The 27,427-nt window shown below is 42.7% G+C and overlaps 2 protein-coding genes across 4 annotated transcripts in view; one reads left to right on the top strand and one right to left on the bottom strand.

The window, feature by feature from the left end:
* The window catches only part of LOC127013675 (cytochrome c oxidase assembly factor 1 homolog), a 53,041-nt gene extending 44,502 nt beyond the window's left edge, over positions 1 to 8,539 (bottom strand). Inside the window, exon 1 of the mRNA XM_050892657.1 lies at positions 8,512 to 8,539. The gene's annotated coding sequence lies outside the window, so the exon portion shown is untranslated. The remainder of the gene's footprint in view (positions 1 to 8,511) is intronic.
* BLVRA (biliverdin reductase A) overlaps positions 6,159 to 27,427 on the top strand; it is a 38,791-nt gene continuing 17,522 nt past the window's right edge. Inside the window, exon 1 of one of the 3 annotated variants that reach the window (XM_050892655.1) lies at positions 6,159 to 6,215. The gene's annotated coding sequence lies outside the window, so the exon portion shown is untranslated. Of the gene's footprint in view, positions 6,216 to 12,665; positions 12,722 to 18,943; positions 18,980 to 27,427 lie in introns of those variants that run through there. The other 2 variants (XM_050892652.1, XM_050892654.1) reach the window with 2 other exon arrangements.

Genomic DNA, 27,427 nt, shown 5'->3' with positions numbered 1-27,427 from the left:
TTTTTCTTTCAGGCTAATAATAGGTCAAAGAGGCTAACGGAGGGATCCAACACATGCCAGAACCAGCACAAGATAAGCAGCAGGATGACCAAGAGCAAGGACTGCTGGAAGAGCAAGGACTGCTGGAAGGGCAAAGGACTGGGGATGCCACCTCTCTCTTCTGGCAGTAGCAAACTGAAATTGTCTCAGGGTGTCTCATGGAAGCACTGTCTTAGTGCAAGGACTTGTCATTAGAAGGTAAGGGGGAACTGAAGGGAGGAGGGGAACAAGCTTGGGTCCTGATCATTGTTGCTTTGGAGGAGTGTGGATGTAAGGATGCAAACCAGAGGGGTAGCACCTCTGTATGTCTGCAGAGGATTTCATGGGTAGAAAAAAGTATGTGCATATGCAGCAGCTGCAGCACACTCAGGAGCCAGGGGATGTATAATCAATATGCAAATAACGGTGTAGTTCCCCCGTGAAAGCATGGGGCTAACTGCACAGAGTCTCAGTAGCTGCACAGTATGTCTATATCAAGTCTGCTGTTTCTGAAGAGTTTTGCACTTACTATGCGTGGCTGGACAGCACAGCACACACACAGAGCTGCTCCTGCTAGGCTGTTTCATGTTCTGTAACTGCAGTGCATGCTCACAGTGCTAATGTCCAGAGTTTCCAGACATTCAGCAACTAGTTCAGAAGTGTCTGCTCCCTACAGCTACCAGACATCTGGAAAGCCCAGACAAATTTATGAAGTCCTCAAAATCTGCCTAAATGTGATTTCCAGGCGGAAAGAGTAAATGTGTCTGGGAAAAGGAAGCCTGCAACATCCAGAAAGTCCTTCGCTGCCTGTAGAAAAGCAAACACAGGACAACAGAAGTTTAGGAATGCCTGTTCTGATAAACTGAAAGCAAGGCTGGAGCTCAAGTCTCAACTTCTTCACCTGTCTTCTCTACTGACTTGATTTACCATAACTTCATTTTACAACGAATTTGAGAGGACAGGCTTTCACATAATGGAAATATGAGAGGTGTCGTGCAGTTCAGCTTTACAAATGTTCCTGTTACTGTGGCCATTACAAAAGCTGCATAAGGAACTTACTTCAGGTCTAGACGCCCGTAAAGAAAATAACTGTAAATGAATAAGAAGCTATGCACTAATGTGAGAATCTACCCTTGTCTCTCCTTTATATGGCGTTGGCTTATAAAATTAATTACTTTTACATACCTCACAGAGACGCAATACTTCATTAATATTTGTTAAGTGCTTTGAAACTCTGATGGAAGACATCATACTAGTGCGCCTTATGACTAATACAGTGTAAAAGTGATGCCAATGGTGTTGCTCAAGCAGAACACTGGAAGGATATCTGTTCAGTTACTCATTTAAAAAGGAGAATGGAGATGAAGAAGGTTTAGGAAAGTGTTTTAAAACTCAGTTATCCTAAAGGAAAAGGGAGAACTGGGGAGGAGAGGAGCTAAAACACTTTTCAGAGGAATTTACTGTGCAGTGTGTATTAACTCCTGCAAAGTCAGAGAGTAAGCGCCTACAGCAAAATCCTGGCTCCAGTCAAGTACACGGAAAATGTTTCACCAACTTCAGTGAGGTTCACCAACTTAGCTTTTGTCATAATTTCCAAGAGATGCATCCAGCATCCCATACGCAGGATTGCAACTTTGCATGGTTGCTTGTTTACAATTTAGGTTCAGGAAATAACTCATCAAGCTAGGGCATGTTGACCACGTAAAAGCAACTACTCAGCTTCTAATCATCTTTCTACTAGATTCCACATTTGGAGTAAATCTTTCCATTCTGTTAATGAATTTGACGACCTATTTGAGCTACCTATTTCAGTTGGTGGCAAAACTCCAATTAAATGGAAGCAGTGTGGAGATCACTGTAGATTTTGTAATAAAGATGGGAAGAAAACACCCTGTGTTTAACAGTGGTTGTAACTCATATACAACCCTGGAGTTCAATTAATTTACTCAGAAGCCTGTGGAATTTGTAATTAATTCTGGAAAAAAAGGAAGTAACAGAAATTCAGATAACTTATTTTTTCAGAATTAGTCCTCCATACCTAGCAGAATAAAGATTGAAGAAACATGTTCCTCACCACTTCTGTATAAGGCAGAGTTAAAGAGCACATTTTTCAACTGGAAGCTTTGCACCTGGGAGGCTCGAAGGAGAAAGGCTATAAAGAGTAGCAGGTGATAGGCATCAAAATTTGAGAGAAGGTACCTGGGAGCTTCTAGTATTAAGAGAAGTCATTTTACAGCAGGAGTTTACAGCTACTTTAGGTAGGAAACCAAGTGAAAATGTGCTAGGATACAAGTTTTGATTTATTTTTTTAAAAGGACTGAAGCCTGTTATTTGGTGTATATGGGGCTCTTGGTAAGCTATTGCTTGCCTTTTTCCAAGTGGTGTGTGATGGCTTCCACTGAGTATCTCTTAATGTACTCCTATGCAGCACAGGGAATCTTTGAGATACTATTTATTGTAAACCATGTCTTAAGGTAGGCTTTCCAACTATGCTACATGTAGAAATGTTGTACTACAGCAAACAAGCACTTCTAAAGCAGCTTTTTGCCTATGCAATTGCCTAGACCAAATGTAATGATAAAGTTACACATGGCAACTTTCCCTCTTCACTTATGCTAGTATGCTGTATCTTTCTAACTGTACTGCAGGCTCTGAAGCATGTAGGCTTTTAGTTTTCTCTCTCAATGCTTGTACAGCTGTGCCACAAATGTACATATTCAGTAAAACCCAAGGAAATGTTCCTAGATGCCAGGATTAAGCTTAGATAGCTGCAGCTCTAATAACTCACATGCAGTTCTCTGCTTTCCATTTAACAGAGGATTTTCATAAACTTCTTGCGGCAGCTCATGCTGTAGCTCTAAGTGCTGACAGTTGCTTTCCAGTCCTAGTGGAATAACCAACATCATTCTTCCATAAACTCAGTAGTCAAAATGGGTTGGTGTATGACCTACATCATGTTGCAGCTCTCTGGATCCCAAGGAGAGACAATGCTAAGGGACCATGGCAAAAATTCAAGCCTAAAGCTTTTACTGACTAAAAGTTAAATGCCTGATACTTGAAGTCACGTGAAAACAGTGCTGTGTCACTTGTTTAGACAGATAGGCTTCCTCTGAATACTCATTAATACTTGCTTACTGGACAACCAGTCCCATCAAACATGGCAAATGTTTCTTTAGAGTTTGCGTTTATTATGGCTGGAGATAATGATGGGCAGGCAGCATAGAGGAAAAATGATTCTGTCTACTGCTTGGCAAGCCTGCTTTCAGGAAGGCCACTGAAAAGATGCTTACTATGTATTTTGGAGAGGTCTAATTTTGTGGAGAGGTCAGAAGAAAATGATACAGGAGATCAGAGTATGCAAGGCTGTAAGTCAAAGACCTTTACTTAATGATATCTGCATTGAGCTGACAAGATCTGAAGGACTTTTAAGACAATACTGTTCCTCATTTTAAGACTTCAGAAAAAACACAATGCTGCTAAATAAGGTATTTCATGGCTGCTTCTCCTCACTGTGTGTCCATCTACGTTGTCCTTGACTTTTTACCTGGCTAGCTCTGGCTTTCTCTTACCGGCTTATATTTTTTTCCCCAGTAGGCTGAAGAGCAGCCCAGCAGCAATCTCTAAAAAACCACACCTATATGGAAAGCATCTGAATTGCCTCTAAGTGCATCTAATCAAGCCTAATCACTCTTACCTAGCATGCTTTCCAGAGTAGGTTCTTGCAGTTCTCTAATCTTCTAACTTACGTTTCTGTGCCTGGTTTTAATGTTAACACTACTTTCATGGTTCTCTTATGCCATGAACAGGACGCAAATCCCTGCTTTACTGTTAATTTGTGTCTCTGGCAAAACTTGTATTCCTTCTACCTACAACCTGTCAAAGTGAACTCTTGTTAGGCAGTCTAGTCACCCTGTATCTACAAATGTCTCTGCATTCTGAGTATCTTCTTATTTTCTCCTACCTCCTAAGTACCCTGCATACATTTCCCAGCCTCAGGTGAATGATTTTTCATGTTATATTAAAATGAATGTTGTTCAGATGAGCATGTCTTTTCAAGTAGTCCAGATCTCGGTGTACCATCCTGTGTTTACACCTTCAATTTGTGGTGTTCATCAACACCATACAACTCCTGTAGAGTGCTAAAAGACTGGAAAGCACTGGTCAGAGATCTTTGGGACTGTGTTAGACTTCCGTTGGATCAAACTTCCCTATGGATATTCCCGTTCCTTACGGGTCTTCCTTCTGGGGGAGTTCAATACATCAATTTCTAATTATTTTAATGCTAGACTGACCTCTCATAATTACTGCTGGCTATATCTACATCAGAAATAAGTACAGGTCTGTAAATCAAAATACCTGATGCTGAGGGCTGTGTTCCTACTATGTGGGTTTTATGTGTGTGGTTTATTTGGACTAGCTCTTGCCTGCTCTCATGGACTTTCCCACCTATGAGTTGTGGAGGGTGTTAGGCATTCTCCCATGGTGCAGCCTCTGGTGGTCCATCTGAAAACTTCAAGTCAAAGTGCAGTACATGGAGACAATCTGCTTCAAAAGCACCCTCTTGGCTCTAACTCATTTAACATCATCAAAATGAGAATCTACACTAGTGCTGGAGCATAGATCAACACCTGCCAGACAGACTGGGAGATTACTGCTGCCATTAATGAAGTTAATCCGCATCTGGAGAAGGCACACAGGGATGTGGAAGATTTCTATCTGTTAGCTAATGGGAAAAGCTTACAAAGCCATTCTTCAAAGCAGATACAGCTATAGATATGAAAAAGGAAAACATTCTCTGTTCACGTGCCTCCAGTTTGATCTATGAGAGGTCTAATAACATGATGGCAGAATCCATTTTTAGGTAATGGATAATTGGGCTTACTATGTTTAGTGTAGTGATCAAATTAATAGCAGGAATGACTTTTTATTTGGTGTAGGGAGGGGTGAGAAAGGCAGGGCAAAACCCTCCAAATTATCTGCTGTGTACTGAGGATATGCAGAGTACTTTGAGACAGCTCTGGAAACAGGGACTATGTATTTTAGCTGGTGGTATGCTGTGCAATCACTTAATGAAAATATGTAAATACCAAGAAAAGCAAATTACTCTGCCCTGGGGGAAGAGGAGGGGTTTAAATACAACTGTTATTACTGCTGTGCAGTTGTTAAACAAAAAAACACCATCGCCACCCCACCAGATGAAAGTATTCTATCACTTAACTGAAGACACTCTAACACCAGAAAGCATCCCCGAAACATGCTTAAAAGCAAATGTCAGTATAAGTAGCTGGTGATGCTTTTCAAGTTGCTCACAACAGGGAAAAGACTAAGAAGCTATGCTGAACTGACAACTGGAACCGTGTTAGTAAAATTTCAAGTTTTCTTGTGTATCAGGTAACTTTTCAGAAGTACACTCTCAAATAGTTTCTATTCCTTATGATATGCTGAGTAGAAAAAAGCAAGACTGCATCTTCAAGAGGTTAACTCCCACACTAGCTTTATGGTCATGTAATTGCTGCTTACTTCCAGAAACTGAGAAACAATACAGCCTTTTTCTGCAACCTCCTCAGTTATGCAAAATTACAGCTCAAAACTGTAGACTGAGTCACTAACAGCATTATAGACAAATAGAAAAACCCAGCTAAGTCCTTTTTTTCCCTCTTCCCTCCTCCTCGCTTGAATATGCAAGCATTTCAAGATCAAGTGTTCACGCACATCAGTTGTTGACTTCTGTTTCTGTGGCACTTGTACAGTTGGGAGTTGGACAAGCAGTGAGGTGTCTGCACAAAAGTAGGCTAGAGCTGATGCGACCTTCAGATCTCTATCTAGAGCTCCCTCCTAATTCTCAGAACAACCACAAGTTGGGCTGCCACCAAATCATCCTCTGAGCTGCTCTAAGGGCTGTGCTGCAGACTAGGTAAGGTAGTACAGGCAAATAAGAGAAACTGCTGTGCAATAACAATGCTGGCAAGGAGCTACGTTGTTTAACAGATAAGTTGCATTCACCTGTGCTGGCTAAACTGTGGCAGGTATAAAAGAAAGGTCAAGTGCCCTAACAGCCATGTTGTTAGGGAGCTCATGCCTGGGCCTGTCTCTTTGTGTGAGTTCCAACACTTAAGGTGCCTTAAGTGTAGTGAAAACAACCCCCAGCATCAGCTCTTCCTCTTGCTCAATTTTATGTTGTGGTCACAGCTGCAAAGGTAAGGATGTTATTTTGCTCCTTTTGCTTCTCTGGCATTGAGTCAAAACCCAGAAGTTTGTATTAGAAAAGTGGCCTGGAAAGTACTATATTAACAGACATGCAAAGCCTCTGACTTCTGGGGAATAAACAGCTTTGAAGTAAAATACGTACAGCAATAATCCATGCACACTTCATTAATTTCAGAACTGTAACAGCAAAGTACTACTCAGAAAAAGCTGTAAGATAGTAATGAAGGGTTTGGGGTTTAATTTTTTCTTTTAATCCCAAAAGCTCCTTATCTCCATTCTCCATGTTTTTTCATTCAATTTACAGTAGTCTAAATTAAAGGGCACCTAACAAAAAAATGACATATTAAGGTTGACTAACCTCTTCACCCTCCTCTTGATGAGAATCCTTTCTTCCTCGGGGGAATAAGTGCAACAACTTTAGAAGTGCTACATTGCTTGTGTAAGATAACTTTTCTTCGCACTTTGTGTTTAATGGAATTTGGCTGATTTGGGGTATTTCAGCACCCTAAATTATTACGTTGAGATAGTGAGGGCAGCAATTCTTGTCACGTCTTAACTAAGACAAAAGGATCTCTAGGCACTAAGCTGCCAGAAAGGCAGTATTTTGTTATCTGTCAACATGCACACATCTTTCTCTACCACACCCCCAGTCAAGTTTGAGAACCCTTAACATGGGCTATGAAACATCAGTTTACTGCTCAAATTTGAGTCAAAGCTTAGACTCAAAACAAAGAGTAAGTGCAGTTTAACACTGCATTTAAGTGCAGCTGTGACTTCCTGCTGGAAGGGGTGCTTCTGCCCCTTTTCCCTCCCTTCTGCTGGACTGTGCTGGTGCAGTGTATGCTATGTCCAGAAAGCTGTGATGCACTGGAAAACCAACTTTCAAAAAGCCAACTGATCCCTAAATGTGATACAAGAAGTACAGCTGGGCAGTGAAATAGGGCCATCTTGCTGTCACAACCTGCTATTACTCCGGTCTGTGAGACTGGCCTAAGTGGGGAGGCTCATTTTTTTGTTTCAACACTGCAGTTTATCAAAAACTGGTTCTAAAAGAAACAATCCAGCCCACTCTTATACCTCGTGCTACATGCTCCCTTCTTGCACTTTAAGAGCTTATGTGAATCAGCAGAAAGTAATTGATTTGAGTCAAAACCAGCTAGGCTGGGAGGCAGGAGGAACTAGCGTCACCAATAAGAAGGGACAGGGGAAACCTTGTCTGGTTTAGTGACGAGAGTAGTCTTAAACTGGGGAGTTTCAATTTTTAGAGAAAGAAACATAGCAATTCCTTTTCTTTGCAGTGTCAGAATACTAAACGTGCTCAAGACAACTTGATCACTTCTCAATTTGTACCTGAACAACAAAGCAAATCTGATTGTATTTTTCTTACTATGTGGATGAGTTACTGCAACTGACTTGCTTTACGCTTGCCCTACTTCTTCAAATTTCCACTAGCTGTGCTTCTGCCACCGGGTTTTCCACAGCACAGAGTACTGTGGGCACACGCCTGTTTTAAACTGTACCGCAGCCCAAGGGATGTTATCTGCCATGGCTCTCTGTGCCTGTTGGCCATGGGGCAGAAGTGATGGCACCCCATGCCTTCTCCACCTCAAACCCACCCACGTGGGAGCTGCAGTGCTCCCTTGGGCAGCACCGTCTCTAGAAATGATATTTAAGTGGGTGAAACCAGAGTTAAAGGAGTAGGTCTTTACAGCAGCTTGAATATTTTCTGTGTATCAGGCTTTGTTTGTAGCTTGCTAGATAAATTTGCCTCGCATCCCACTTCTAAAAGTGGGTGAGGTGTATTTAAAGTGCAATTACTGTTAACATGGTCCTGGTAATCGCACTGTGAGATGATGTGCGTGTAATTACTGCACTCGTTCATCCTCTTACGGGCCTAAGACTCCTCGCTTAGCAGGCCTGCGGCCACCTCACTGCACAGCTTCCCTCGCCGCGGTGCCACCCGGTTAGCGCCTCTGTTTTTTATCCCTACCGCCTTTGTAAGTGCCTGCCGTTCTCCGTAGTCACTGTTCCCTTCACAGAGCCGCCACAGCCCTGTCCGATTCCCCCCCCTCCCCGGGTCCAAACCCACCCCCGCACCCCGCTCCCGCCTCCCGCGGGGCCCCGGCTGCCCCACAGCCCCCTCCCGCGCCGCGGCCGCCATTTTGTGCAGCGCTGAGCCCGACGGGGGGGGGCTCGGGTGCCGCGCCGCCCGCGGGGAGGGGGCGGCGGGGCCCCGCCCTGACGGCCGTAACCGCGTCCCAGGCTCGGCTGCCCCTCCCCACTCACGGCAGCGGCGGTCGGCGGAAGGGTTCACGCGTGGGCCGTGGGGGCCGCCATTGCCGCGGCCTGCGATGCCGGCGGAGTGCGGCAGGGGGCGCTGCCGGGCGACGCTGCGAGCGGCTGAGGGGAGGAGAGGGGAGGGTGTTGCGGCGGCAGTAGGCCGCGGGGGTATAAACCCGGGGGTATTTTCTGAGGGTCCCTCTCCTCTCTCCTCGGGGGCAGGGTTGGGGGTTTCCTCGGTCTGTGCCTCGCCCTTTTCGCCGGAGGTGGCGGGTGTCCTGCAACCGCGGCCTCGGCTGTGGGGACGAATTGAGGGAAACCTGTGAAGAGGCGGCTGCGGATCCCAGCCCGCTGCCATGCCGAAGCGCAGGCCTCCCCGTAACCCAAATCCTGTCAGCTCCATACTGATAATCCAAAACACACCTGAACTTACTGCCTTGTTCTGAGATCTACTCTCTTTTGTGGTGTTTTATTATTTTTCCAGGTCAAGCCCCAAACCAAGGGACACCATAAAAACACCCTTATGCATTAAAATAAAATTGAAAACCCAACAGAATTTCTGTAAATGTATTTCCAGCAATCCCCAAAGAAAACTCTCTGGATCTAATCTGACAATCTGATTCCATACACCAATATGCATATTTAACTTAATTACTGCTGTCTTTAGCTTATCTTTTTCATTCCAAATTTATCCCTCATCATTGTACCACGTAAGTTGATGTCCCTGTTGGAGTTTATTTAAGCGAGCTGTCCAGAGCGGCCACTGAGCTCAGCACTTAGGCTGTAGCATTTTTAAAGTGTGCGTGAGCCCTGCTAGATTACAGGATCCTGAGCCTTGGCTTGCAGTTTTGATTCATCTGAAATTAAACAATGACTGTACCAATAATTTCAGAGTGTGTCCCACTGCTGTTTCTTAGTGCATCGTACCTGCTTTGATATTTATTGTATGCGCTTCCTGGCTGAGGAGTTGAATCAGGCATTCTTCTCAGGGCTGTTGCCAAGCCAGTTTGTTCTCTTATCCAAGTAGTTTCAAGCTTCTTATTTACACTTTTTGGCTTACCATTGTGATTTAGTGGAATATTATCTGCTATTGAATTCTCCCGAATAAAACTGTTTCTTCCTATGGAGGGCTTCTAGTGGTTGCCAGACAACTCCTATCATCAGAATGATGATTACATTATTTTGCATTGCTTAGTTGTTCCTGACAATAATTGAGAAGTGAGAGGTTGCTAGGTTGTAGCTGAATTTAATTAATACATCTGCTTGCTAGGACTTGTAACACTCGTGGCACTGTGGAAGGTGAGAGCGGGGAGAAACATGGCATGGAAAGACAATCAGCAGAACAAAACGATGTGCAGATATGACCAAAAAATAGACAATGAGAAATACAGGACAAAAAAGGGAGCAGGTGGCCCAGCCTAGTGGGAACTCTTCCTGCGCTCCCAAGAAGCCCTGTTAAGAGGCTGGTTTGTATGTAAAAGCTTCAGGTTTTTTAACCTCTCTTTCTCTGATGCCTTTCCACTAACATCCCTTCTTTGTGGGAATTGGTTGCCTTTACCTTCAGTGGTGGTCTGACTCTTAGATATCTAATTACTCTCTGAAAAATCTATTTCATACGTTTCAGACCTGAAGAAGGATTTTTTGCCGAAAGCTTGTCCACGGTTCCCAGCTATGCCTCTGTTAGCCTAACTATCCCTGCAGGCCTTCTCCTTGTAATTTTGCAATGATGAAAGCTATACAATATCCATCCAATTTTGGTGAAGTTTTATTGGTATTGAAAGGTACTCATATTTATAGATACTCTCTCCGCTGTTTCCATATGGAAAGAGAAATAGACTGTGTAAGACATCGATACACCAGTAGAGTGACATCCATGCTGGGGGCTATTTGCTGCTGCTGCTTCCAAGGTTGGTGTTTCCCCTTGCCCACTGTCGCCACCATGGGGACCCTAGCTTCTCTTGCCATGTCGGCCGCTCATCTCAGCCACGTACGGCTCCTCCAGAGCCCATGTCTCGTTCCACCTCTGGAGGAACCACTCCCCCCACCTCCCCGATCTTGATCAGGTCTGGAGTTCAGTTAAATGTTGGGTTTGTTATCTAGCCACTTGAATAAATAAACAAACCTATGGCAGAGCGAGCTCCAGGCTGTATACAGAGATCAAACAGCAAGTTTGACTGGTTTAAGCTAACCTAACTCCACAGTGTGGTGGAAAGAGGCAGTTGTGCCCTCCTGTTTTGCTGCGTGTTGCCACTCCCACCTGGTTTTGGGAGCTGATCCATCTGGAAAGTAGGGTTTTTTTGGTTTTTTTACAAGATTAATTATGAGATCGGACAGGTCCTGCATGCTGTAGAACACGTGGCTGTACAAATGGGAGCACGGTTGTGGAATCCAAAGTCTCTGAGTTACATCTGCCTCTAGTCACTCCCATATGCATTCTTTCATATGTTCTGCTATTCGTTATGGTTTCCTATCATGTGCTAATTGATTCATTACTTTATGCTAAGCATACAGTCACGTGCTAGTCATTAGCAGTCCCATATGTTGAACTCATGATGTATATCTTTAAATGCCATATCTCCTGGTCTGCCAGTCCTCCTTTATGCAATACCACACATATGTTGCAGACTTTAAACTTCCTGCTCGTTAGTCTTGTATGTAATTCTTCAGTTAGTCTCTGGAGCTCCTCCTTATTGCAGTTGTGTAACAACCGTGCTGATACGTAGATTGGTGCTTTAGCCTGTGGTAATACAATGTGTTTGAGAGGGGAGGGAAAGAATTCTGAAACATCCTGTGCCATATTTGAAACATCCAGCATAGTAAAAAACCCCATGTTCAGATGAAGTTGTGTTAGACCATGGAAGTTTTGCACGAGTTAAAACTCCATAACTTGCTCAGAAAATGTGACTCCGGAAAAGCAAATGTAGCTGGGAGGAGGCCAAGTAAGTTCCTGAAGTCTTGCTGGTGAGGAAGTAAACTGGTGAGAAGAAATGAGTGGGATAAGATGGAAAGAAGGGTGTATCATTCTTACGATCCCAACCTGCAGAATTTCAGAATAAAGAATTTAAGGAATCTAGAGCTGCATTGAATTTTTAAGTTTTATAGGAAGAAGATAGACTACTTATGGTATTACTACTTACACATACCATGCCCCAAGATTTGCCAGAAAGAGGTTGAACTGAACACACTCTGGTGCAAAAAAAATAGTTACTGATTTCTCCAGAGTTATTTCTACTTTACGTCTGAGGTGAATGAGTACAGAAGTTGATCCTTTGTACCTGTAGTCCCAATGTGACACAGTTTTAGGTTCTGTCAGTCTGTGAATGCCCAGCATCAGCATGGTGTAGAAAGATCTGTGGAATTCAGACCATCCTCATTTCATACACTGTTTATTGCAGGAACTACTGGCCTAGGGGAAAATAGCTGCACCCTCCCAGGCTTTTATCTTCCAAGCCCTGAATGAAGCAACTGAAAGTCCTGTTGCATGTAGATAAGAAACTAAGAAACGGCAAGTAAAGAGGCTGGGGGTAAGATCTGGGTAAAAAGTGGCTCTCCAAGGAAAAGCTAGTGCTTAAGCACAGTACGTTGTGGGCCAGGAAGCAATCGCTGTAGGAAGGGAGACAAATAGTCTTGAGTAAGAGCTTGTGTAACACCTAGCCTGGGCTGTCCCAGCAGCTGCTTTCTGTATACTGCCTGCTTGGGCAAAGCCAGGCACAGAATGATTTCTTTTCCGCTTGGCACTGCTGAAACTCCCAATTTCCTGAGCACCGACTCAGCCTGCCGCGTAAATCCTATGGATGCAGCTGGGCGAACACGAGCACTGCTGATGTACCAGTGTCTGCAAGCCATTGCATGACTGGGCTCTGGGTAGTGCCTGGCTGGGGTGACCGCTGTGTGGGCTTAACTGGGGTCTTGCACAGGTCCCCACGGAGGTGTCAGCCCCTTGCTAGCCATGTGCAGCTTTCTTGGTGTTTTCTAGGTGAAAGCTCCCAGCCTCAGTGCCTGGTCCAGCCTTTCTGCTGCTGCAGCTGCTTGTGGCTATAGCCCGCCCCTATAGTGTCCTTATTGGATTCCTGGCCAAGGGGGTGTTGCTGCAATGATAGCAATAGGGCGAGCGGTACATTGATATGCTGGAGCTGCAGAGTGTTGTATAAGAAGGAGCTGCAGGGAGCGGAGGAGAATTAAACAGGATCACGTTTCTCCTCTGTGAGCTGAAGAGGTTAGTGACTATTACTTAATCCCTGCTAACCGTCGTTAGGATTTGGAAGCACTGCTTTCGTCTTCTGACCCCCCTCCACCCTTCCCAAGATTGCTTGGCACCAGCGTTTCCCCCTCCGTTGTGAAGGAGTGGGGGAGTCCTGCAAGTCATGTTGTCATAGCTGCTCCAAAGAAGACACCCACCACACTAGAGGGGACAGGCCGGCACTCGGGGAGGGGGGGAACAGAGAGAAAGAAAAAAAAGAAAAGCCTTTTGTTTGGAAGAATGTCCAAGGTGCAGTGAAGCAGAGTATTAGCTTTTAAATGATGTGGAAGTAGCCAAGTAGCATCGTTGAGTGGCCAGAGCACTGCATGGTGAGAGTGTGAGGGGTCATTTAAAACCTTTCCTACAAAGTGTCTTCCGGGCATGTTTTTGGAAGTGCTGAGCTTCCTCCAAATCCTGTTAAAATCCATGTTTACTGCAGATGTTTGACACCACCTTCTGAAACAGCAGACCATTAACCTTGCTGTACCTCAATTTACCCATGTGTAAAGTGGAGATAAGAATATTTTCCTTTTGTAAAGGAACGTGGTGGGGCAATGTTCCAGACAGCCTTTGGTGGGAGAAAGGTGATTCTTGTGTTCTCAGATATGGTACAGAATCCATGTGTAAAACACACTGACACTTTATTAATAATTACTTTATGCTCTAGTCACAGCTACCACCAATCTCTAACTATCTTAAAAAAAACCCATGCATCAAGGCTCAGTCTACACAGAGAAAAGACAGGCTCAGCCTTTATATAACTCTCCTGGCATCACGCTGAACTTCTGTGTTGGAGCTTGTTAAAAAAAACCAAGCTAGTGTTAATTAGGGCAACAGTTTATTGAACTGATTCTGTGTGAAATCATTTTTATCAAACTCCTTGCATTGGTTTGCCAAATTAATTTTCCTGGAATGAGGATAGTCGTTCAGCTGTTGGTTCTCTGCTTACAGATGTGAACACAGAATGACACTGTGCCAAAAATCAATAACATAGTGTCTGAGGATCTTCTGTCATTTGTGTCGATAAATGGGAAAATAAAGACAAATCTGTTTCAATAATATAAATCCAACTTGAAGTTTAATCTTCACAAAATAAAGAGCAATAGGTAAATATTTAAAATCATCTTCAGCGCATATAAGAATGCCTTAGTTAAAGTCTTACTAAAAAGTGTTGTCACAAGCAGTGCACGCAACTTAGATATTCAATAATTGATAGTAAAAGATTAATGATTGATATGATTCTTACTGTTGGATCAGGGAACTTCCCTTATACTGGAGGGCTGATGATTCTGGACTTGTCCTCCTGAACTTACATGCACATGGTCAACAAACTTTTTTCCTAATACCAACCTCACAGTTTCTTTAGACAGTGAATTGAGTTACTGTTTGTGAGCAACTGGACTTTAAGTCAATGAGGTATGGTTTGTGTTATCCTTAAAGGAATGGCAATGCTTATTTTGTAGAGCTAAAAAGGAGAATCAATCTTTGTAGTTTTCAACTTCTTATTTTTAGTTTCCTCATTATTTTCCAAATTGTGCTAACTGGTTGTTTCAACACCCACTCCTCACCTCCCAGAAAAACCCCCAGCAACCCCAAAAGACCACCACGTTCAGCTCTGGGAGACTTCATTTTAAATGTGAAAGGGCCAAACTTTTTTTTCTTTAATGAAGAACATCTGCTGTATCCACAGACTTCAGAAACTAAGTTCAGCAAATGAGAACAGGATGAGAAAAGGGCCACTTCGATCTCTGCACTAAAAATGAACCATCCTTGTCAAAACAAGTGAACATAAATGGATAAATTAACTGACCAGTTTTCAAATTAAAACGGGAATCATTTCCCATCTTACTTTGGTGTCAGGACGTCAATAAGATGCAGGAGTGGAATGCACACTGGCATTTTTGCTTTTTAATGATGACTCTGAAGTCACCTCAGTTTCATATGGCTTGTAGAGAGGATATTGCACTGTATGTTGTGCAGATTTGTTGTAGGAAGCTTCAGTGAGTGTTTTCCATTACCATTGGTGTGGTCCATTGAAGCCCTGTCTGTGCTGCCATCCTTGGCTAGGTAAGCAGTAGTCAGGCAACAGGATAAAAAAACCCCGAAGCTGGAAAGAAGTGGAGAAACTAACAGAAAGAGCTTGGATAGATGTGATAAAGCAGTGTTGGCAGTGGGAGAATAACTCCCCAGGAAAGGAGTTCCTGTATTTGACACAGTGGTACAGCAACATCAGCATGTGCAGGACCAGGGCTACCTCTTTCACCTCTAATTTTCAGGCAACTGTAGATCTTTCTGAAGCTTGCAGGTAGTGCTCAGTGTAGTAAAAGAACTTACATTATGCTTGTACTGCACTTTATTAAGTGAGGCGTCAAAAAGGTTACTTCACTGAGAGGGGAGGGAAAGGGTTTTAGGGAAGAAAAACAGTCTGAAAGCCAAGGCACTTAGCAGCTTAATCCTGTAACAAAAAAAAAACCCTGAATGTATACATGCCCTGTTGTAACTTAGTAGAACAAAGGTTGCTGAGGGCCTTTCCCACTCCTCTGGAGCTAGCCTTGAACTGTGGAAAGTGTTCTCGCACACGTAAGGCCAAACTGTTGGGTTTACATCTTGAAACTTTATAAAATAAGTGCAACTGTAATAAAAATATAAATATACATTTGACCTGTTTCTTCTCTACTAAGCGAAAAGAGCTTTGGCTTTTTGTTTCACTGAACTTAAGCGTTCCCTAGACTAATGTTTGCAACCTAGACAGAGCTCTACTGTGCTAATTAGAAAGCATTGCAGAAAACACACCTGACTGGGAAAGATAATGAAATGCATTTGCTAATCGTGTTATTCCAGATGAGTGCAATCCACCACTTTAACAACATGAGTTCAACAGTTAGCATAGAAGAAGTTTCTCCTTTTTTTTTCCCTTCTTTCTTCTCAGTATAGCATTATAAACCAGTTAGAAAGACGCTGTTTGGGGCACCTAGTGTTCCTGTTGTAGTAACTGTCCTAAATGCTAAATTAAAGGCTGCACTACACTGGCTAATAAAGCAAGACATTCTCATGGCTCAAGTAATGTCACTGTGTTTATTAGTTTTCCTTCTTAGTGAAATATGTAGGCAGAAAGGGTTCTTTATTGTCTTGTCGTTACCTTTGTTTCATGAATGAGAGGAGAGGAAAGCTGCCAGAAAGAATATGGAATTACTAAATAATCCCTAAATAAGAAAAAGAAGTGGTACATGATGTGAGGGGAAAGGTTGAGACCACAGTCATTCTAGCTGAAATGCTATGGATGTTTTTTAGCTATGCTAGAAGCTATAAAGCTTTGTGAACCTTTCTGTTGCTAGTGAGAACAGCCCTTAGTCAGTATTTACTGTCTTTTGCAGGCTGCAACACAGATTAGCACCAGACTGGTTAGTCTGTTATTTGGTGATGAATTTAGAGGCCACGGTGGCTTGCTCGTACTTGTCTTCAGAGTAATTTGCTAATTTTTCTCACGCATAGCGCAATTTTGTGCAGCTGGAAGTGGGATCAGCATGTTTGTATAGATCTCTCTGCACTTAATCTTGGTGACATACAAATGTATGAAGGACTGAGATTTTTTTTGTCCCCATTAAATCAGATTCATAAAATTTGGATGGAGAAGGCAAATTAACTCCTGGCTTGTGTCGTCTTCTAAAGCTATGATTCTCTAGTGGCAAAAATCTGCGAGGAACTCGCAGAAAAGGATAAAGATGAATTCTGTACTGGTGACAATCACTGTTAAGTGATGAGGCTATAAACTGGAGTGGTACACTTCTGGCATTGGAGGTGACCATGGGCTTCCTCTGCTTTCATTCTTGGTGTCCAGTGTACAGAGTAGGCCTGTTAATTTCATAAGTATGGAGTACTTGAGTTTGCAGTCTGAGTAACCTGGAGTGCAGTATCTGTTAGAAACAGCCCTGAGATGTCTTAGGTTTGTCATGCAGCAGTCAGGATAACCGGTACCAGCGGCTGCTGGAAATGTTTGCTCTAGGAAACATGTTTTTCGTTAGGCCTTTGTAATCTTCTCAAATGGCAACAGCTGAGCACAATTTTGATTTTTGAAATCTATTTTACATTTACTTACTTGCATAGTGAAGTGGAATAGCTATCCTTGCATTTAGCCCAGTATTTACAAAGGTAAGACATACTGTCTGTTCTTATATGCCTGGTGTCTGTAATGAGACCTTAAGACTAAGGGCTATTGAATAAATCTTTTCAAAATAAACAGGTCATTTGCCTTACTCTGCTTACTGTTTAAAAATAACAGTATTCTGACAGGTGTTTCCAACCCAGTCCTTCCTGGATAGGTCCTGGTGACAACCAGCCTTATCTAGTAATATTTGCAATATAGACACAATGAAAACACAGTGAAAGAACCATAAAAATATGTCTATTATATGATACTATAAACAGGGCTTAAAGTGGCTGGATGGCAGCTGGTCCTGTGTTTTAGGGGAGATAAGAGCTTCACATCCTTTCTCCTCTTGCCCTCTGAGCAGAAAATGTGGCAATGTAATTCTCTGGCTGCTCCGAGCCCAGTTTTTCTGTTAAGACTCCATCAGAAAGGATGCTGCTTTCTCAAGAGGGCAGAGATGGAGAACACAGTCTTTATTCCCTGCTGGCTCTGAAGAAGGCCTAATTTTGCACCAGGGAAATGCATGAGAGACTTTTTTTCCCAAATGCAAGGTCAACAGTTTTCTTCTGTTCATATACTCAGGCTGAGTGCGCACCTTTGAGAAAAACTGCTGGTCTGCTGCAGCATGCTACCATCCCCGTCAGTTGGTCGGTACCTTCCCAGCATCAAATGGCCTGTAATATCAGAAACAAAATGTTCCTGTTTTTAAAACACTGGAGGGGAAGTCCTCCTATCCGAAGTTCCAGTCCTATCCTGCTGCTAAGTTATCAACTCCTGAGGAAGCATGAAGTTGCTGATAACTCTGGAGATTAAGTTTCTTTTCGTTAAATGACTACTGAATGAGGCTTCAGCTCTTCATCTTTCACCTCTGGGATCTCATACTGCCATGCTGACAGAGATGGCCTTTTTCGTCAAGAGAATCATCATGAGCAGGGAGAACTGATGCAGTTGCCAAGTCACTCTCCGTCATATTTGAAAAGTCATGGCAATCAGGCGAAGTCCCCAGTGACTAGAAAAAGGGAAACATCACACTAATGGCAGGGGGATTGGACTAGATGATCTTTAAAGGTCCCTTCCAAACCAAACCAGTCTGTCATTCTAACAAAAAGAAGTTCAAAGTACATTCCTTTACAGTGTGCTCATTATTATTGTTTTTAATTTCCAGCTCCTACATGACCTTATTTTTGCTTATATGCCTATCTGGAATAAACTTTCGTATTCCAGACTTCAGAACTAAAATCCATGTGGTCAGGAGGAAAAACCATCCAGCCTGAAAGCAAATGTGTAGTCAAATGGCTTGTGACCTGTAAGTGTGGCTCACAAGCTATCGTTTGGCCATGCTGTTACGCTCTTTCTCCAACTCAATTTAATCCTAAACAAAGCCAATGGATCCAAGTGGACTCAGAGCACAGATCATTGCAGACAGTTGTCATTTATGTATTCTGAGCTGCTGGGGCTCGTTGCTACCTTTATGTACACAAGTCTGAGCATGGGAGGGAAGAACAGAGATTTATTGTCCAATATCTAAGGCAGGCATCTATAAAACAGTGACTTACAGATGCCCATGTGTAGTGTTTGTGTTTATTATATTAGTGTAGGATGCCTTGTGTTTTCCATTTCTAATGATAAAGAGATGATTTGTCTGAAACCCATTTTGTGGAGAGGCCACAGTCATGCCTGAGATGTGGATGGCTTAAATAATAGAAATTAATCTTACACAGTGAGCTTCTTTCCCAGAACCTCAAAATGCTTTGTTGAGTTATGGTAGCAGAAGGTAAGGAGAGATGAAGGGATTTAGACTGATATTTTAAGAAGCTGCAAGGCTGAATAAAGTAATGAGCACGATTGCTGTTACATTTTAAAATTACTTTTATGTTATCATTGGTAGCATAGGATGGTGGTGGTTCAGTACAGCCACTCTCTTCTTTTCAGAACTCAGTGACCTCTTTGGCTGTTTAAAGGAATGGTGCAGTTAAGGACATGAACTTGAGGTGCGGATGGAGCTCTTCTCTTGAAGAGTAACTGTTAAATCACTTCACCAAAATATCGCAGAAAAAATGAAGTGGCTATATTCTAGTAAAATCTAGGTAAGAGACAGAAATGTCTGTATTATGTTTCAAACAGAAGTATTCACTCTTGGAAATCTCCTGCTTCCATGATCCAGTTCTTTTTCTACCTCTTTTATAAGGTATATTTCCCTCTTCCAGTGGCCTGAGTGTTGTCTGCTCCTGAACCTTTGCAGTAGCTGTTCTAGTTATTGCAAAGTTAGGTGGTTGTGCCGATCCTGCCTTTGATGGGATATTATCCATTTGTTCAGCCACAGTTGTTATAAGTAAAATACTGGTCCACATTAAGCACGTTCATTTGGCAGAGGAAATGAAAAGAGTGGTACTGGGTTCTTTTATCCCAATTACATGGCCATGCTGGTTCTGAATAGGTTGTGCATTTAAAATACTTGGCTGAGCAGGCAGTCAGCTTCACTAAAACCTTCCAGCTCCACATCTTTGAAGGCAGATTGTGAGGGGTAAAGGTTTTTTTTAAGCCTATTCACCAATTATAGTTATTTTTACATAGATTTTGGAGAGGGTCATGAATTTTGTAGGCGCTGCCAGCAGCTTCACCAGTCCCAAATCAATGAGATTTAACAAAGTATGTAGAACCTACAATGCCCCTAATACACTGGCACAATCCATCCTGTATCCTTCTCCAGCTAATGTCACTGCGTGGACCCAATCATCAAGTCAGTTTATCATTTTTAATGAGTTTTGTATTTGTTACACATCCATGTGCAAGTGTTGCAGTATATATTCATCTCTCTTTAGACATGTTTGAAATATAAGTAGTTGTTGGAGTGGCTTGAGCAAAGTAGGATCTTCTGCTTTGCTTGCAGTTGGACCCAACTTGATGGCAGTTTTTTAGGTCCTTTTGGAGGCTTTTTGGAACAATAAATCTGCTGACGGCAGATCTGTAAAGAGGCAGACAGTTGTAAATAGGAACCTTTTTGTACGTCATTCTTTCGCTTATTTGTCAAGCCGGAGTGTGAGCCTGAGCATGTCAGGCTCTAGGTTGGCACACTTGAAGGTTTGGGTTTAGGCATGCTCAGAGCTGTCTGACTGTACAGGCAACTGTACAACCCAATTAGCTGGGTAATTTAACTATCTTCTTGGCATATAAAACTACATCTCTGCTTGTAGAAATCACAGGGTTTGATGTGGGTAGGCCTAGGAATTGGAAGGGGAGACGTGGAGTTTGCTTTTGCATTGTGGCCGGTTATACACAAAGAAAGCATTGTTCTTCCTAAAACTTTGCATGAGACCTAATGTGTAGCTGAAGTACTGTGGGAAATATGCTTTTACAGCATTCCTGTAACCTTTTTAATTTTTTTTTTTTTAATTAACTTTCTTATCAGTGTGATTTAAGTAGGATACCAAACGCCCCCTCTAGTGGCTGATATTTTGGTAAAGGTGTTTTCGGTTTCTTGGGACAATTTTAACAGATGAGTAGCATGTCAGGACTATTTGACTGCTAAATCACTTTGAATTGCAGACTAACTCTTCATGAGAGAGCAGGCTAGCGGCTGGCCTGTGTGATTCTTGAGTGTTGCGATGCCCAATAACATGAAAAATAGTGAGCTCTAAAGTTAGGAGGTATTTGAGTAACCTCAATTGTTAATCTTCATCAAGAGCTATTCTTTTTCCTACTCTCAAGCAATTGCTGACATTGGCAGATTTCCAAAATTTAAGGGGAATGGAGAGCATCCATTGCATTTTTCAGGCCCTACTGAGGAGTGGTAGACTGGTAAAATGACAGAGGTGTTAGCCATTGCATGCATCATTTTTAAGATTACAACGTTATGCAAAACTTTATCTACTTCCCAAGTTATCTCAATCTAGTTGTTAAAAAAAACTTTCTATCACTCTCAATTTATTTTAGAAGGGTGAAAACATTTTTGCTGGGGTAGGGGAAGAGAAAGTTGGCTAAAAAAAAATACGCTTGTCTGACCAGCTACAATCTGTGTATATATTGTTTGCTCTGAAGAGAGTATGGGGCAGACCTCTGGTGTTATGAGTTGCTGTCATGCTAACGATGGAGGCAGAGGGTTTCATCAGCTATGGTAAGCAATATCTTTATGGTGACTGCAGCATGTAGCAGGAGTGCTTTTTCTGTTTGCGGAATTCTCAAAATAGGTCAGCCTATTAGAGATCTGGGATGCAGTGACCTTTAGTGGACCGGAAGATAGGTATCATCTATTGGGTTGAGTCCATAAAGATATTAAAAGAACATACTTGTGGCTGGGTATGTGTTTTGTTCTTGTGCCTACTAATATTACAGTAAACAGTAAAAGCTCTTATTTCTTAATGTACTTGTAGAAGTATTCTCATTGATATCAATGGGACTACTTGTGATTAAAGCTAAGCATACATGTAATTCCTTGTAGAGTTCAGGTTTCAGATGAATTTAACAGCAAGAGAAAGGAAAGAAAAAATGTATTTTTGTGTCATGCATTATATGGCATTGTTTTACATAGATATTTCAATACAAACCTTAGTTGTAGCCACCTTTTCTAGATGTCTGATCTGTGTGGGATTTCCTACAGCGAAGAAGAGTGGTTGTAATAATACCTACTTCTTAAATTGCACTTATCATCAGCAGGTCTGAGAGTGCTTTACAGAAGAGAGAGATTTCCCCTGTTCTGGAATTGGGAGGACTGACAGGGAAAGGGGATGTGATTTGCTTGCTTTAGGTCACCCAATAAACTTCTGGGAGAAAGTAAGAATACAGCCTGGGAATACAGCTTTCGCGCATCTGCCCAGCCCAGCTCTCCATTCGTTAGGCCCTCTGAAAAAGGAAGTGCTTGTAGAAAGGACTGCAGTAATTGGCAGGCAAATTCAGAGGCAGATGTAGTAACTGAGAAAATATTTCAGAACATTTTTCTGTAATTTTCCATTATCACTTTCATTTGTATTACAGCAAAGGCTTGGAAGGCACTCCTGGCATTAGAGTTTACCTGCAAAGCACTTGTGAATCTATCAAGTGAGGTGGAGAAGCCTCTTCTCTCAGTAGGTGACACAGTGAAAACAAAATGAGCAGCATAAGGGAGGGAAGGGAATGCGCTGAGATTATTTGGCATGTCTCAGCTCCCTGCCCTGTCAGCTACACCTCTTGTGATTAGCTCCAAGTTTCCCCAAAAATGCAGGTATGGATGAGTAGGTCTCCTATTTTTTTTAATGGAACATGAAAAGCTCTTGTTTTTAAAAAGTGTAAGAGTCAGCACAAAACAGCAATGTCTTTGTATGAAATAGGTGTTTAAGCAGAGTCTCAGTAGTTAGTATTCAGCCGCTTAGCCGTGCGAAGACTTTACTCTGGTGGCTTTATTGTTCTGCAGGGAAGCCAGGGGACACGATTTGTGGTCCACAGGGACCTGGCAGAGTTCAACTCTGTGATAGCTTTAGTGTTTACGTGGGCGTTAAGTCAAAAAAGTGGTGGAGGATGTGTTTCATGCCTTTTTTTTTCCCCCTCTTTGAGTTAGTACAATTTTTAGCTTTACTCAGGGTTGTTTTCTGCAGCCTATGTTCAGGCACAGACTGGTACTGTAGCAATAATATTGTTTGATCCCATGGAAAATTAGGATCTGTGAATTGCTGATAGCTCCATACTATAGCTCATTCTCCTGAGTGCTCATCTAAAACTGGACTTTACTCCAAAGTAATTGACAGTCGCTTGTTAAAACACTCTTCTTCTACCCCCGCAGACAAATTCACTTTCAAAAATTGTTATAGCACATTAAAGCCTGAAAGAAATTTTTGGGACTGTTTGTGGCTCTCTTTGCTTTAGTCATATACTAACTAGCCACATACAAGCAGCCTTTTGGTTAAAGAATAGCTGTGATGAGGCTGCAGTTATGTGGGATTGTTTATTTACCCGTAAGAAGTTTCACAAGGCTCTCTGTAATTCACTCCAGAGTAGTTCCTGGAAACTTAACATTAGAAATAAGGGTGTTTTTTTTTTTTTTTAAGGGGATATTTTTGTAAAATAAAAAGTGGAGCCCTTCATGTCTTTCTCTTAATTTTTTTCAGGTGCCCAAAAATGGGCTCTGTTCTTTCCTGCATAGTTTCAGCATTAGTAGTGTAGTATCCAAATTACATCGAAATGTAATTTGGCTCTCAGCTGTCACCTATAGAAATCAGTTGTCTCATGCAAAGCACTTATAATAGGCAAGGTCTACCATTTAAACTGGCCACACAAATCACTATTTTGCCCCCCAAATTGAAATAATACAGGTTATCTCAGGGCAGAGTTTCAAACAAAACGAGCCAGGCCGAGGACTTAGCTTCTCTGCACATCTCTGGGACTCCATCTCAGAAGTGTTATTTGCCTTGGTATTTCCTCTTCAGACTAGCAACCAAATCTGAACCACAAAGGGTGACTACAGACACAGAACAGCACAAAATGGTAATGCATACCCATGCATGTACGTCACAGCACTGCTGATTCAGTTCTCCACAGGGTGGAGTATGTCATGTATTAAAAACAGATTTTCAGATTCTTCCAGTACCTCCCATGGTTTGTATTAGTTTTGTGAGATGTTTTTGCTGCAAGTATGGAGTTGCAGGCTGTGGAGAGCAGCCTCACTGTGACAGGAGTCAGGACTGCTGTGGACTCTGGAGTTAGTAGAGTTAAGTTGCAGAAGTATGTTTTAATAAAAGTTTTCCTTTCTGCTTAGGAATTAATGCTGGAAACACTATATCTGTTACAAGTGCAGTCATTTATTATTAACTATCACTGTATATAGTAAAGGTGATTGTTTGGCAGCTGTAACACAGCGTCTGGCCGTATCTCAACATAACTATATCAACTTCAGCTTTGGCAGCCAGCTGGAAAACCAGAATTTAATCAGAAAGCCTGGGCAAATAAGCCTGGGCAAATAAGCCTGCATATAAATGTAAACTGATGCAGGTGTATTGTTCAAATGGCATTTAAAAGCCAGCAAGAAAAGCCTGCTCTGGCTGTTTCCAAGGTACAGTGGTGCCAGTCAGGATGAGAGACTGTTTTCTGCTGGCAGACCTCTGCGAGAGTTGGTGCCTTGAAGGTATAACTCACCTACCAGAGAGCCTGCGTGCCTGCCAGGAAACTGTGGCCTGGGTTGTGATAGCTGGAGAGATGGGTGGGAGAGATGGAGAGATGCTGAGGAGGGTTGATACTGAAGACCATAACAAACAACTCTAAAAGAAGATGTATGTGGTTGCTCTACAACTTCTAGGTGCTGTTGTTTTCCTCTGAAATGTGGAGACTGTGAATGTCTTGGCAGGTTTTCGAGAAAATTTCTGACTCTCATTTTATGTTCAATTAATGTTTTAAAGAGAAGTAACAAAGAGTGTTGGATGTTGCCTTCCTGACTGTCTCTTTCTTGCAGAAGGACTTCTATCTCTAGGTTGCAGCAAAGGCAGAGCAAAAACACAAACTCCTACTCCAGCATGTTAGCATTCGAACAATTTTTTTTTTTGCGTTCATTTCTATTTTTCCTTTTTCTTCTAGTTCTGCCTTTAGTTAGGATTAGTGAGGCCTGTGTTGGGTCTACTTCCCGAAGGTACTTCAGCACATACAGATGTTAAAGTGTGTAAGTGGTTTCCTGCAGAACAAAGGATATTTATGCCTTTGAATAGGCTGCTAAATTGAAGCATTTGTGCAGTTCTTCCCTTTTAAAAAACAACACTAACAAAAGCCATACTGTTCAGCTTCTGCTTTCTCTGCTCCAGGCAAATGCGTCTTGCTAAGAGCAGAAAATGAGAGTAAGACGTGGTGGCACAGGCTGTAGCATGTACCAACACCCCGAGTACAGCATCTGCCAGGTCTCTGGGTATTTGAAATCAGAGATGTAGGGCTGGAAGGAACCTCAAGTTTTCAACTTGTTGATTTTACAGTGACTGCTGCTGTCTGTCCAGTGTTCCCCTAAAAACTTCTGTTGAGGAAGATGCTGCAACCCTCATCTCAGGGCTGTGCTGCCATAACAGAGAAAACGTTTTCTATGATGTCTAATCCACAAGTCTGCTCAAAGGGAGCTCTGGAAAACTTCTTCAGTCCAGCCTGGCTTATGTTAGGGGAAAATATCAGTCTGAATCCAACAGGCTGAAAGGGGCAAGGCTGTGCAGCTCCATGGCCCCTGGTCCAACCAGCATTGAGGCTGAAAATATATTCCCAGTCAGCACACGCACTCAGAACACACATATACACCATGTATATGCACATGTACGTGGCCAGCCACACAGATCACAGACAGAGCACTCACAGAAACACAGACAGCACCAGCAGCCTCATCCTGCTCCCCTCTCTGGCTGAGCAGGATGAAGATCTGCTAGTGAGAAAACACATATGTACATATGTACAAGGTGGATCCCTCCAGCAGCCAGGCTCAGAGACTCAGTCTGCCCGGTAGCTGCCCCTGAATCCCAGTCTCCCCAGTTGCTGGCACTTGGCCATAAGTCCCTCTTTACTCTTTGGAGTAGTGGGAGGTGGCTGCCAGGTCAGTGGGGATTGTATTGTGTATTTTTAAGCGGCGGGAAGGAAATGACAACATGTGTCAGCACTCAGGTTTGGTAGAGTTACAGATTTAATGTAAGCAAAGATCTGACAGGTATAAAGGGGGTGCTGGAGAGAGTGAAAATTGGTGAAAAATTACTGTGGGAATGAAATGGTTCAACTGTTGAGTATGCAAAAGTGAACTACCCTTGACAGCAGTATTTTCAGATTAAGTACTCATCTGCGGGGTTTCTGCTACTCTTAAGATACGTGTGGCAGTAAAATGGTAATCACTTGAAGTAGCACACTTAAAAAGACCAGGCTGGGAGTGCTTCAGGAAAGCCTTCCGCATCAGTGTTATGCTATTGCAGGTGGCATTAATTGCAAAATATTTTGTTTTCTGATGTGAGTCACTCATTCATACCTGTGGAAATGAGACTTTGAAAACTGCAAGGAGAATGCACGAGGCTTACTGAAATTCTCTATATATCACGAGAGAAGGTACCCGTTCTCATCCTGTAATGTCTAGATATGCCATGAAAAATTTTCTTGAAGGGGAGACAGTTCTTAAGTTCTGCCTTTTATCTTGCCTCTGCAGTGGCTTTGCATGGCCCTAGCAATGTTGCACAAAACAGAGGTAAGCCTTGCTTGCCTTAAGCTTACCTCAGTGAGCGTCAGGGGTTTTGAGATGTAGGGGCTGAAGTCCCGCTGTGATTTGCACTGGGGAGGAACACATTTGCTGCGTGACCGATCCCTTTGGGCATACTCCATTGCTTGTTTTGCTGCTGAATATTCCTGTTTTACTGCTAAAATTTGCAAGACTGCTTGGGTATAGAGCACTTTTTTTGCTACAGAGTAGCCTAGATCTATCCAACAGAGGAAATAAGTGGCAGAAGCACAGCAAACTCAACAGAGAGCAGAGGCGTGACGGGACAATGATACATCCTTGTAGGATAAATGATCCTCTTCAGCTAGATGCCTTTCTCAGCTCCGCCTCTGTGTCATGCAGGGCTCGTCTCCCTTGGTAAGAGTAGCTGCTTGTGCTGGCTGTCAGTGGGGAAGAGCTCCAGCACCAGTTGGCAGCTGCCATGCCCCCTGTCCTGGTTCAGAGGGGACCCTTGGTGGGGCTGGCAGGGCTGCCTGCGACCAGGCCAGGGCAGTTGCTGCTGGGTGGTGGGAGGCACTCCTCAATCACAATCTGTGAGTGTGAAGGTCATCCCTTTCTAATCTTCTCACCAGCCCCTTTGCTTTCATACAGCCAGTTAGGAAAGGGTGGAGAAAATGCTTTTGGACACTGGCTGATATACTGTTATATCACTTACTGTACAATTTTTTCAGTACAACAGGAGCCAAAGTTCAGCAGCCTTGAAAATGCCTCTGAAATCTTTTTGTCAAAACTTTAACCGAGGTCACTGATATTAAGAAAAAGGCATGGAAGACAGGCGCAGCAGTTTATGGTTTGGGCTTCCTCCTTCATCATTTTTGTACTTGAAAGATAACTGTAGCTGTTATCCTCATGTAAAGGTTTGAAATAAGGAGTAAATTTTCATGTATTCATCTGGACTCTCAGATGAGTATTCTCTATTCTGCTCTTACCTGGTTCATGACCGTTTCTAAAAACATCTAATTTACTCTTCTCCCTGAGCCAGCTGCAGGATTTGTTGTGTGACCAAAATGAGGGTAATAAAAAGCTGCAGCAGGGATGCAGACATAGCGATTTTTCTCTTAGCTACATGCATAAGCAAAGGTTCTGTAATGTACATTTAGTAGCTGTCTCTTTCTGTGTGGATACTGTATTAGCCTGCAAACCCTTGACCTGGGCCGAATGGCTGGTTGCTATGGCAACGGGTTGCACAGTAACAGTTTTTGTTCTTAGGTTGAAATCATCTTGCTTCTCTTAAATGTGACTTTTGGGGAGGTCAGAAGTTGTTCATCAGATGAAACTAGGAAAGTTTTTTCAAAGGAGAGGCAAAAATGTTGATGTTCAGCAACCTGAGCATCTGCTGAGAGATGTTCTT

The sequence above is a fragment of the Gymnogyps californianus genome, chromosome 2, assembly GCF_018139145.2.
Source record: "Gymnogyps californianus isolate 813 chromosome 2, ASM1813914v2, whole genome shotgun sequence".
In the NCBI taxonomy this organism is placed as follows: Eukaryota; Metazoa; Chordata; class Aves; order Accipitriformes; family Cathartidae; genus Gymnogyps; species Gymnogyps californianus.
The sequence above is the reverse complement of the archived record's forward strand: the minus strand, read 5'-3'. Positions and strand labels throughout refer to the sequence as shown.